General features: G+C 37.9%; 1 protein-coding gene across 1 annotated transcript in view; it reads left to right on the top strand.

Annotated features, from left to right (window-relative positions):
• GRM8 (glutamate metabotropic receptor 8) overlaps positions 1-12,097 on the top strand; it is a 344,093-nt gene that overhangs the window by 83,827 nt on the left and 248,169 nt on the right. The window lies entirely within an intron of this gene.

The raw sequence follows: 12,097 nt of genomic DNA, 5'->3' as shown, positions 1-12,097 counted from the left end.
CAGTTCTTCATGAACTGCTCCAGCATGGGTCCATTCCATGGGATGCAGTCTCCTTCCCCTCCTTCACTGACCTTGGTGTCTGCAGAGTTGTTTCTCTCTCATATTCACACTTCTTTCTCCAGCTGCAACTGCTTTTGCCCAGCAATTTTTTTTCCCTTCATAAATATGTTATCACAGAGGCTCTACCACTGTTGCTGATGGGCTCAGCCTTGGCCAGCAGCAGATCTGTCTTGGAGCCGGCTGGCATTGGCTCTACTGGATGTAGAGGAAACTTCTAGAAGCTTCTCACAGAAGCTGCCCCTGTAGTCCCCTGCTACCAAAACCTTGCCACATGAACACAATGCTCTCCATCTACTAAATTTGAAGAATGTCTTTTAACAAAGAGGAATCAGTAAGTAGAGCATATTCTTGTCTTCTCCTCTCTTGAATGACTGGGAGATCCCATTGATCTATTACTTGCATAAATCAGAAGAGGTACAAGGGTAATAATATGTACCTTTGTACCTTCTTTTTGAATTCAGAAAATCATCTTGTGATGATGACTGGCCTGTGAGTGTCAAATGGACCTTCTCAGCAACTTAGACACACACACACACACACACCCTCCACCTATACCTTCCCCTTTTTTTTCAAAATTTCCTTCTGGATTACTGTGTACCTGATTGGTTTGATAGTATTCAGACTATGGAGGTGATCTATATGGAGCCTTCTGAATGGGACTGGGAGAAGACACTTGATCATCTTGACTTTGCATCTCTAGCTCTTTTCTTGGCTCATAACAAAATGAAGCTGTCAGCCCTGGAGTCTGCTCAGAATACTTTTATCTCACTGGTTACACTGGGGAATAACAAGGGAAAAAGACGCAAAACCCTGTGTGTAGGAAATAGTGATCTTTCTGGTAGCTGTGGTTGTATGAAGCTTTTAGAAACTACAACTAATCACAGATAAATTGTGTCTGTTGTAGTTGCTTGATGTTTTCCCAGGATATGAAGCAAAAGCAAGGGTTTCAGCCTGTACTTTAAATACTCTAAAGTTTCCAGAATACTGAACAGATGCTCCTGCTTTGAGGTATCAAAAAAGACTATAAATAAAAAAAAAAAGTGATCTTACAGTGGGAACTTTTAAGTGGTAAGATTTAAATACTAGTGAAAGCCCTCACATTTGCAAGAAAATACCTCAAATCCTCTGAAGAACAGACCATATGCGTGTCCTTACATTGTGTCACCTGTTGGAAGGATAGCTGTTCTTTTGAAAAGAGCTTTTCCAAAAACAAATTACTTGAACATGCAGATCGAAACACCCTGAGAATTGCAGAGTTGAAGTATATGCTGAAGACTTCTCTAAATACAGTGTCTTCATCCAGTGTCTTCATGAAAGCCTAAAATAACTTTTGTAATTTTTTCAATTCAGTAGTCTTTTTTTATTTGCTTGCTTTCTTAAATATATTTAAGAATACAAACCCCACAGTTCCATGATATATTTTAATTTGTTTTTATTATCACCAAGACTATATTAAACAAGAGAGCTTAATGCAGGCAGCTGGACAATGATTAAAGGCTACAAAGACTGGGTATGACAAAAAAATTTCACTGAATTTCACTGAATTTTTTTTAGAGTTGGAAGGGACCATATAGATCGTCTAATCCAACTCCCCTGCTGAAGCAGGATTGCTTAGAGAATGCTACTCAGGACTGCATCCAGGCGGGTCTTGAAAATCTCCAAAGAAGGGGACTCCACAACCTCCCTGGGCAGCCTGTTCCAGGGCTCTGTCACCCTCACCGTGAAGAATATATAAATAGCCCTAATATTAGGGCTATTTAGCCCTATAAATAGGGCTATTATAGGGCTATTAGCCCTGTAAATATAGCCCTAAACCAAAGAGATTTGTTATTTCAGTTTTTTTTAATACTGTAGTATGTTACAAGAAGCTACAAAGATGTGGGTTACTGAAGAACACGAAGAGTTGGTTATAAATGGTTTCAACAAGTGACAAATTTGAGGCTCTCTAAGCATAAATTTACTTGGCTAGTTCAGGTGGTTGTTTTACCATTGGGGGTGCCTTTGGTTACATCTGGCTGTATATACTAAAAGCGTTAAGTAACACAAGAAAATTTAACACAGACAGTGCTTTTAAATTCCCTGAAGCAAGAACAATTGATGGTCTGATAAGATTATCCTATCTTCAAAGAGAGACCTTTAAATATTTCTGAAGCATTACAATTTATTATCCATTTCATGAACATATGTAGGGCTGCCTCCCTTCTAGAAAGTTTTAAAACTCTTTTAAAGTAGTAGAAATTTGCCTGTGAGAGAACTAATTTCTACATTGCTAGAATGCAGACACTTCAAGAGTAGGATCTGCCATGGTTTTATAATTCACAACACCTAAAGCAAGGACTTAGGAGGAAAAGATAACACATTCTCTTGGGATGGAAAAGAAAATTCCTAAAGCAATGGGAGAGGAGCTGTAGCGAGATTTGGCCAAATTACTTGTTAAATAGAGCACCTAATAGTGTATCTTCATAGAATATATCAAAGGTGATGTATAAAAGAAGAGCTACCTGTTAAAAGAGAATACACAGTGATATTTCTGAGGTTTAGAGATTTTTAATAAAAGAAAAAGCAATAGAGGGAAATTTAAAGGTCAAAGGTAACTGAGCATCCTGACCTTTTAGGTACATGACTACTGCAATTAATACAATGTTAGTGAACTGGCATCAGAGTTACAGATCTATGAAAAGCTGAGAAAGAAAGGACAAAATGTTTTTGTGTTCTTTAATATTCAGGTGTTTCATTCATGGCACAGATTTTATTCCTGTTTCACTGTGTTATAGTACTATGAAGCTTTTTTGTTGCCAAAAAAAAAAAGGAAGAAAAAGGAAAAGAAACTGCAGAAGTTAAATGAGAAATGTCTTGCTGTGAGTATTGGGAACGTCTGTGTCAGAGGCTATTTTTCCCTTGCAGTAACAGGAAAACACACCTTAGATAACACTCATAATGAACAGGCCTGTTTCCTGAGGGACATAATTTGTCACCAGATACCTGGTTTGTTATGATGGTGTATGCCGTGCTCATGGTCAACCTAAAATTTAGACAGTCCTTGGGAGTAGCAGGAGTACTAGACCAAGACTTAGCTGTGTGCCAGGAGGGCATTAAAGCAAAGGTCTGTTGCACATCTTCCTGAAGCAGGCCCAATATCTGTAAGTGCCAGAACTTTTCTGGCCCATAGCTAAAAATCCTTGTTGTGTGGTAGAGAGAAACCCACCATCTCAGCCCACTGAGCGCTCAGTTCAGGGCTGATAACAAGCTGCTCCAGATGCACTGGAGCATCAGTGGAAACCACTGTTTTAATTTGGCAGCCTGTGAACTTATTCTCATGGGCCATCTCACCTTGTTATTCTCTCTGTCTGTCCCTTCCTTCCTCCCACTCTTTCCCTCCCTCGTTGTCCTACTTCCCTACTCTTTAACTTTCTCCTCCTAAGTTTTCTTTTTCGTTCTGACCAGCATACCAAAGACTGTTGTTATGCCAGTAGCTCTTTTGTATGCTGTATACATTCTGCATGGATTTTGTTTTGATCTTTTTTTGAGTCAAGGGTTGGCAGGGCAACTAGTGTGTCCAAAGTTTATGGTGAAATGGTATGGCCCTGTAGATGTTACCAAAATGTAAATAATTGCATGAATAATTATTGCTCTATTTCTTGTTGTCTAAAGGTCAGAAAGCTGTAATCCATTGTGAATGCACAAGACATCTGTCTGGATGCTGATATTGTTGGTATACAAGGTATTCTAAATGCCACAGCCACAAATTAAATAAGACCTATAATAAGAAACCATATGAAAACAGGATGACAGTAACACAGTTATTGCGGTAGTCTTTGTTGTCTCATTGGTGTTCATCGCAGAAGAATGTAGGGTGAGAAATTAAGCTGGTTATATATAGTGAGGAAACTGTATGTCATCAAGCATTTCCAAGTATAAGTCCATGGTTTTGGCATGTGCAGTGGAATAGGTAGGCTTATGGGGTGGTATTCACCTGCCCTACTTTAAGGGTTCAAATACCATGTATTTGTGGCAGTGTTAGTTATAAGCTGCCTCATACACAGCATGGAAAGATGAAGGCAGCTTCAGAAGCCAATTTCTTTGACTTATCTTAAATACCTGCAATGGGATGAGATGAACAGCACTCTGGTAGGGCTGGTTTCTCCCCAGTGACGATAAGCACAGACTGGATGGCTACCTTGTACTCTATTATTTAACTTTTAGAGACTGAAATTTAGGTGATACTGCTGTCATTTCTGATTACCTGATTTATATGCACTTTTTGGAGAACAGACAAAATATTCAGGCCTAGGGCTAGTGGAACATTTTGACGGTTTGTTTTTTCTCCCTATACGGTCTTGCTCCACACAAACTGCTTCACAGCACAATGAAAATAAGGGCAATGAGGTCTACATGGAACAATCAGCCAAGTGCCTTTCGGCACTAACAGATGTTCGGTAGTGACTCTGATTTTGATTTGCTTAGAATGCACTTCCCTGCTTTCTGCAGCTGTCTGCCCAACCCCGCTGCTACATAACAGAGTACCTATAATAAGGGTAGCAGAAAGGATTGTGTTTCTGGGTCTCAGTCACCTCTAGGGCACAATCATGCCATATTGATAAACTTTGGATAAATATGCATTGTATTTAATATTTTATCTCTGTATTTGTTTAACTATAGCACAGACATGTTATCTGGCAGAGAATCAGGGTTGTCTAGTGCAGTGCTCTCCAAAGTGGGGCTTTCACACTCCAGTGGATGTACAAGACAATCCACTGGGGTACAGGAAGAAAAATTTTTGGTAGTATTAAAAAAATGAAAAAAAAAAAAATTTAACAGTAGTATTTATTTCGTCATTAACTTGTTATTTTAAAATGTTTGTTTCTGACTATGTTTATAATAATATTATTATTAATATGGTATTATTATTAATAATAGCAAGAGTATATTATTTTTAATAATACAGTAGTATATGTATATAGTTTATAAATAAGTATATATGGAGGTGTGCTCTTGGAAAATTTTTTACTGATAGAGGTGCACGATCAAAAAAGCTTGGAGACCACAGATCTAGTGGATATGATAATATTTAAACTTTGACAGCAAGATTTGCTGGAGGACGTCTGTCAGAGACCTTCATTGTGTTTTTGAGGGTTTCATGAAACTAAAGGTTTTTGCTCTGTTGATCTCATCTGATGCAGAAATTGGCTCCTTTTTATTCGAGGTAAACACTACCTTGAGCAATGTATTCTCAAGGCGATAGACCTGTCACCATTCAGTGCAAAACACAATATGGCCTCTAATGGAGTCTACAGACAGCAGAAGGTGGGCACACTAAAGTAGAGGTCTTAAAATATATTTAGAAAGCATGAATCATGAAGAAACAGATCTTGCTAAGGAGCCCCTGTTATGAAGTTTTAAAAGTAACAACATAGTCATCTTATCGGCAGGCTTGTCTGCGGGACAAACAAAATTGATTGGGAGGCTACCTATGTCTCCATCATTTCAGACAGACAGTCGGGCTTGGATCCAAGTGTGTGTTTTGCCAATGGATTTTTTCCTTTTGTTAACAAAGTGAAACGACATACCTATAATGCTTTGTGGATTTCAGCTTATAAAACCTGATGTTTCCCCTTTTTTCGCCAGATTATGAGCTGTCATAAATTATTTACCTTTAGTTTCAAGTCTGGGGACTAGATCTGGTCATGCTGGAATCAAAAGGTCTAGTAGAGGCCCATAGGAAGTGTTGTGAGTAGTTCTGATCAAGTTTCAGGAGACGCAAAGGGAGAGATCAATGAAGCACCCTGGAGAAAGAACAGGAACAGCACAGTGGTGGTGTAGAGTGTGGTAAGTTGATGCTGAACTGTTTGTGAGCCTGCCTGTGTAGGAGGAATTGTCCTGTTTAGCCAGCAGCAGAGCCCATCGGTCCCAGCTTCCTACTGGAATAACTTTCAAGACCGTGTTACATAAATCTTCTTTCTTCTAGTATAGGAAGAGGCTGCACTTTTAGTAACAAGGGAGATTGTACTTTCGTAGCATTTTTCCAATCTAGTCGCAATATTTTTAGAGCAGTTTGGGATCTGTGAATGTAGTTTGCAGGACTGATGGACTGATTTTCTGTTCTTCTGAGCGTCTGAATTTTCAAATTAAGTCTATGTAAGTGGTAGAATTAAGCATGTCTGAGATCAGTTCCCAGAGGTCCTTTATGTGTCAGTCATTACTTCTTTTTTTTTCTTTTTCCCTCTGGAGTTTCTTTTTTAAAGACTAGTTATAACAGGACTGCTTTTCTGACGCAGACCAGTGACTCGGTTTCATCAATAATCAACTATTTAAAGCTGCAAGATGTTGATGTGACCCAATAGCCATTTTCCCAGAATGATGGACTTTATTCTATTCTTATACAGCCGTACTTGGAAACCGGAAACATCTGCTAACCTTTCCTAAGGTTTACTGCTGAAAATCTCTCAGCTCTGCCTTCAGATCTGTCCAAGTTTCTTAATTGTGCTTTTCAAGACTTGAATGATGATATTCCTCTGGGAGAGTTGCAAGCTCTCCAGTAAGTGTCCCTGTTTTCATACTTTCACTATTTAGAAGATCTCACTTTGGATAAAGGCACATGAACAAATTATGAGGGGACATAATTTAGTGCATCATTTATAATACTACAGTAACAGCCTGGACACATGCTGCTGCCCTAAATGTGGTGTAACGTGTCTCTGGATCATGTATGTGAGTACTTGTTGCACAGTAGTGGCAAATATTCTTTACATTAATGTACCAGCATATCTGATTGTGATTTCTCTGTGTCCCAATTCCATAGGTAACCAAATGACGTGTACAGTCCAAGCCTGAACTTTTACTATAAGACTGTTTTTCACACTGCTCTAACTCCTTTGGTTTGAGTGTCATGAGGGCTTGGTGTGAATTCTAATGTTTGCCTGGTGCAGTTGTCATCTTGAAGTGAGAAACAGTTGTCCTCCTTCTACTTCTGTACTAGAGAGCACTGATACAGCATATGTGGGAGAATCACAGATAACATCAAAAAAACCAGGGAGCATAGACTGTGAGGTAGAAGGAATCTTAAAAATCCATAAAACACACGTTAAGACAAAGGGTAGCAAATGCTGTTACTGCTTTTCTAAGTTCCATTGGAGGGTATTTGGGGGACATACTTGGTTGAAGTGTTTATGGCTTTGGTTTGCAAGTGTGCTCAGGGATCTCACATTTCATGTTAACAAAGTTAATGCCGGTATGGAGTGTACTGCTTATAAAGAAGAGAGAGAAGATAGGGCTAATGTCATCTGGGAAGGGAAGTGCATTGTAACTTGCCAGTTTTGTTCTCTCAGTCTGTTCTGAGCCACTTCCAAATCATCCAAACCCAAGAAAGTTCTTCATGTTTACGTTCTTAAAACCTTCATGAGTCAATCAAACTGCTTGTTTTCTTGGGTTGCTTCATAAGACCACAATCTCATCTTTTTGTACCTTGATTCCATGAGATAGTTTTAATTCTCTTTTACTCTTAATAATGTCCAAAGGTTTCAATCAAATTTGGGATCCTCACATATTGCTCAGTGTATCGATAAACAGAGATTGTCCCTACCCCAAGACTTCATAGTAAATGGAAACAGGATGTGAATTATTATAAATGATGGCTGGACTGGAGGAAAGTAAATTATGATAATGAATGTAGAGGAACATAAACCACTCTCTGTGCATTTCAGTTGTTTCATTGTTGTTAATATATATTTAGATAATCCTTTCTACTGAGCAGATTGGCACTGATAATCAGCAGATTATTTTACAGGGGTTGTAACAAAAGTGTATATTGAGAACATCCTCCAAAGGGAAGAGAAAGTCTGATGGATTTTTCAGAGAGACTTTCTTGTCTTGTGGAGAAGTAACAATTACAATAAAAAGTCAACTGATACATTTTTTCGTAGAGGAGGCTTTTCAAAATGAACAGCCAAGTTTGAATGTCTTGCTGAAGTTGAGACACTGTTATTAAAAATATTCAGTGCCCTTTTTTCAAAAGATACAGACTTTCACTGTCCTATTTTGACTAGAACCTGGCTGGTGAAAATGGTGGCATATTCTGCACTCATTACTGAAACCTCAGGATTATCTGAATCACAACATGGGCCTTGCAGTGGAAATCTGTAGAGAAACTCTTGTTTAGATAGATTTTGTGCTGCATTCTAAGACAAAATTTAACACGATATATGGTTTTATACAGAAAATTTTAAATCTTTATTACTAAAATATAATTTCTTCTCATCAAGCTCAGTAATGATATTGCAAGTAAATAAAGGGGAAAGACTTATCCTGTTTGTTCAAATTGCATTAGCAGAAAAGTTACAGAAGTAAGATTTGAAATAAATCAAAATTGTTGTGCCACAGAGCTTTGCTAGGGTATTATATTGGTTAATACTATCACCACATCAAGAAATGGCTCTAAAAAAAAAATCACTGGAAAATCTGTTTCTTAGACTATGTTGATTGTGGGTTTTTTTCTTATTTTATAATAAAGCATGCCTCCAAAATGTGAGGTTTTCATAGCTCAAAAATAAATGAATGCTCAAAAACTGTTTTGCAACAGTAAAAAGGTGACTCTGATTGTATGTTGCAATTACATTTGCTCTTTGTGGAAGTGAGTATGCAAAGGCTGAAGTGTTCTGTATTTACTGATGTTAAATAGGATACTGTGTAACTTCTGAATTTCTAAGTAGGAGAGTGTCAGAGATGAAGGGACTGTTAGTCCTCAGCTGTTCCCCTAATTCCCTGCTGTCCCTTCAGAAACCTGTGGGTCTCTGGTGTTGCTTTCTTAACTTCTTGCTAACTTAGCGCTGTGCCTGACATGACCTGGTGAGAAGGACAAAGTCACAGTGCATGTTCAGTGTGGGCTGGTCTCCTCCATTCACTCTGATCCTGAGCTCGTCTTGGTGGGTAAATTACTGGAGCAATCCCACTGTTTTTGTTGAATTCAGAAAGGTGTCATTGGTTGCAAGTGGCTTTGTTACCTTGCTCTGCCCCTTTGAATAATGATCTTCTGTTCCTCACTAGAGCAAATCATCTTTATTTTTCCCGGAAAGAATGGAAAAACCCCGGTAATTATGTGTTTATAACGTGGGCTTTTTCATGTAAAAGCTCTGAGATAGTGTTTCACAGAACTACACTGGCAGGTTCCTAGAGAAGATTTAAAGAATGGGCAGGAAGGAAGATTGATTATATCTGGGGAAAAATAATCCCAAACACCTTCAACAGGAAGAAGATTGATGGAAATCAATAATGTTGAAAAACAGACCTATGGGCAATAATAGACAATTAGATATAAGTTTGTTGTGAAATCTGGCAGCAAAAAGTCAAAGCAGTTTAGAACTGCAGCATATTTAGAGGCATCACAACTAGAACAGAAGGTGATAATGCCCCTTTCCGAGAGCTGCTAACACTATAACTAGAAAAAAGTGCTACAGTGCTGGGCACTTCAGAACTAGAAAAAAATCAGGAACTAAAAAAAAATCAGGAAAGGGCCATGAATAGCAACTGCTGTGGTGAAGAACCTAAAACTGTTACCTTGGGAAGGAAAAGTAAAGGCTGAAAATTATTTTTGACTAATGCAACTTTAAAAATGGGAATGTGTTTTATTTGTGATGGTAGCAGATGTTGTTGTCCCATCCGCCCCCTACTCCCCAGACAATATAGCTTCATAGATAGTGAAAAAATTGTTATAACAAATTTTTTGTTTTGATAATAAGATGCATGTGGTATTCTTACCTTAACAGAAATTATGTTGGTACATGGTGTTTTTATTTGTTACATTACTATTTTATATTTTGTGCAATGGTTTTATATTATGAGAAAAAAAGGGCAGTGTTCATTCAGTAGCTGAAAGAAAGGTACTTAGTGATGTGTAGGTACTTTTGGGGAGGTCATTTTGCCTCCAGTTGCAGCTCCCAAAAGGCATGGGTCTCCTGTTGCTCCCATGCTGTACCTACCAGGGCAGAGTCAGCACCTCAGGTGCTGCTGGGCCCAAAGGAGTCTAGGCACTTCCAGGACCTAAAAAAGCTCTGGATGTCTATGTTTGGGTGACTAAATTCTATGTAAAACATTTAAATAACATTAAAATAATTTCAGTTTCTTCATATTGTTTTCTTTCTTAATTTCTGTTCTTAAAGAAGATGACAAAAACCACTTCTCTAAATAGCAGAAATTTTCTCTTTTTCTGATAGAAAGCCAGCAAAATCATATAAAGATACAAAAAGTAAGAAAGGTAAAGAATGAAATATATTATCAAAGGAAATTAGCTAGGAAGTCTAAGAATCAAGGAGGATCTTGATGACTGCAACGGCAGCGTTCGAGATCATCTATCCTCTTAGAGTACCAACCTGTTTGTTAGCTGCTCAGCTGCCACATGGAAGAAATACTGGAATTAAATGACTGTCTTATGTTTCACTTGATACTGTCATGATCATTTCAGAGCATGCCAGCCAAAGTAGACTTCGAAGGTGGGCTTACTACTGCTTTAAGGTGACCAGGGGATCCTTAAGTAGATCAGAGGCAGGAATCTCCCACTGCTGAGCATGTGCAGACACGTAATTGTAGATATAGAAGGAGTTTTGAGCTCTCTAGAGTGCGTCTATGCACTTACAGGATTTTGTGTATAAAGTCAGGACAACTGTTTTTCTTGGTTTGTTCTTGAGGGTCTTAAGTGCCTAAAATCTCTATATTTCAAACTAAGATGATGTAAGATAGTCTGGATCTTGCTGTAAGTGGTAGAAAAGATGAAGCTAGCCACCTCATCTACCATTGCCCTTGCCTTTTTACCTGTGATAAATCTGGAATATTGTTCACTGATTCTTCAACAAGCATTTCTGGATGACTGGAAGTGGCCGCCCTAGTGCTATTAGTATATCTATAATAGCCTAATGTGTTGGAGGTGAGGAGTTTGTAACAGTGTTACCAGGACCTTAATGATACAGGCAGGAATCAAGAAAAGGATTTTGTGAGCACAGAGACCAGATGACATACTTGTTTGAGACACAGCCATGTGGAGTTATTGTTAAACAGCATATTTAGATACCTCTTTCCTTTCCCTCTTTCCCCCCACTCCACATGCCAGGTAAGATTGTCAATTTAAGAACATCAGTACTATGGAAAAGCCCTTCAAAAATAGCTGGATGTTGAAGACAAAAAAATGTGTTCTGAGAAAGGAATGAACCTCTGAGAAACAAATTGTTCTCTCTCTGTCTTTTGCTCTCTGTATGCATCTTATGAACCCTTAAATTCTCTGTGTGAGTGTACCCTTGAATGTTTGGTCCTCTTTTCTTTAGAGGCAATTAAAGTTGAAATTGATTTTTTTTTTTTTTTTGAGTTCCTAAAGTAAAGACAGTAAATGAACATTGGCAGCATATAAACTTGTTTGCTTTAAAGTCTCGAGGCAAAATGATTATAATAGAAATTATTTGGACTAAATAGCAATCTGAACTGTGCACTCTAGACCAAAGGAGTGATATCTGTTAAATATCTCTAACAGAACAATATTCCTCCAGCTCAATAAATCTTTCCATAGATGAGGATTGAGGAAGGGGTATAAAAGGTGATTAAAATTGAAATGTCTTTACAGATTTTGAGACATGAAATGCTATTAGTGCAAGGAAGAAATATGCAAATTGATTAAAAAACAACAACAAAAGCATTGAGATGTATGATAAATTGTGACAAGGAGGACAACTGAAATGTAAAAATGCAATGAGTATTGTACTAAAATGAACTGTTACTCTATAAAAAAACATTTTCATGTACACGACAAGTGGAAAGGTGCCTGTTTTGTTATGTTTTTATGTTTTGTAATATGCAGCATGAGATTTTTATAAAATCAATATATCAGTCTGTATAATATCAAAGGATGAATATTATTTATGATGATTTTTATTACTTTCATTTACAGCCTTTTCATAATACCTACATAGCTAGACCAGACTTTAGAGATCTGCAATGAACACACAATTAGTTAGGGTGCTGGTGATGATCCAGAGCTGGTGCTGGTGCAGCTCTGGAAGCT

The sequence above is a fragment of the Numenius arquata genome, chromosome 2 (assembly GCF_964106895.1).
Source record: "Numenius arquata chromosome 2, bNumArq3.hap1.1, whole genome shotgun sequence".
NCBI lineage: Eukaryota > Metazoa > Chordata > Aves > Charadriiformes > Scolopacidae > Numenius > Numenius arquata.
This window is presented reverse-complemented; position numbering and strand designations above follow the sequence as displayed.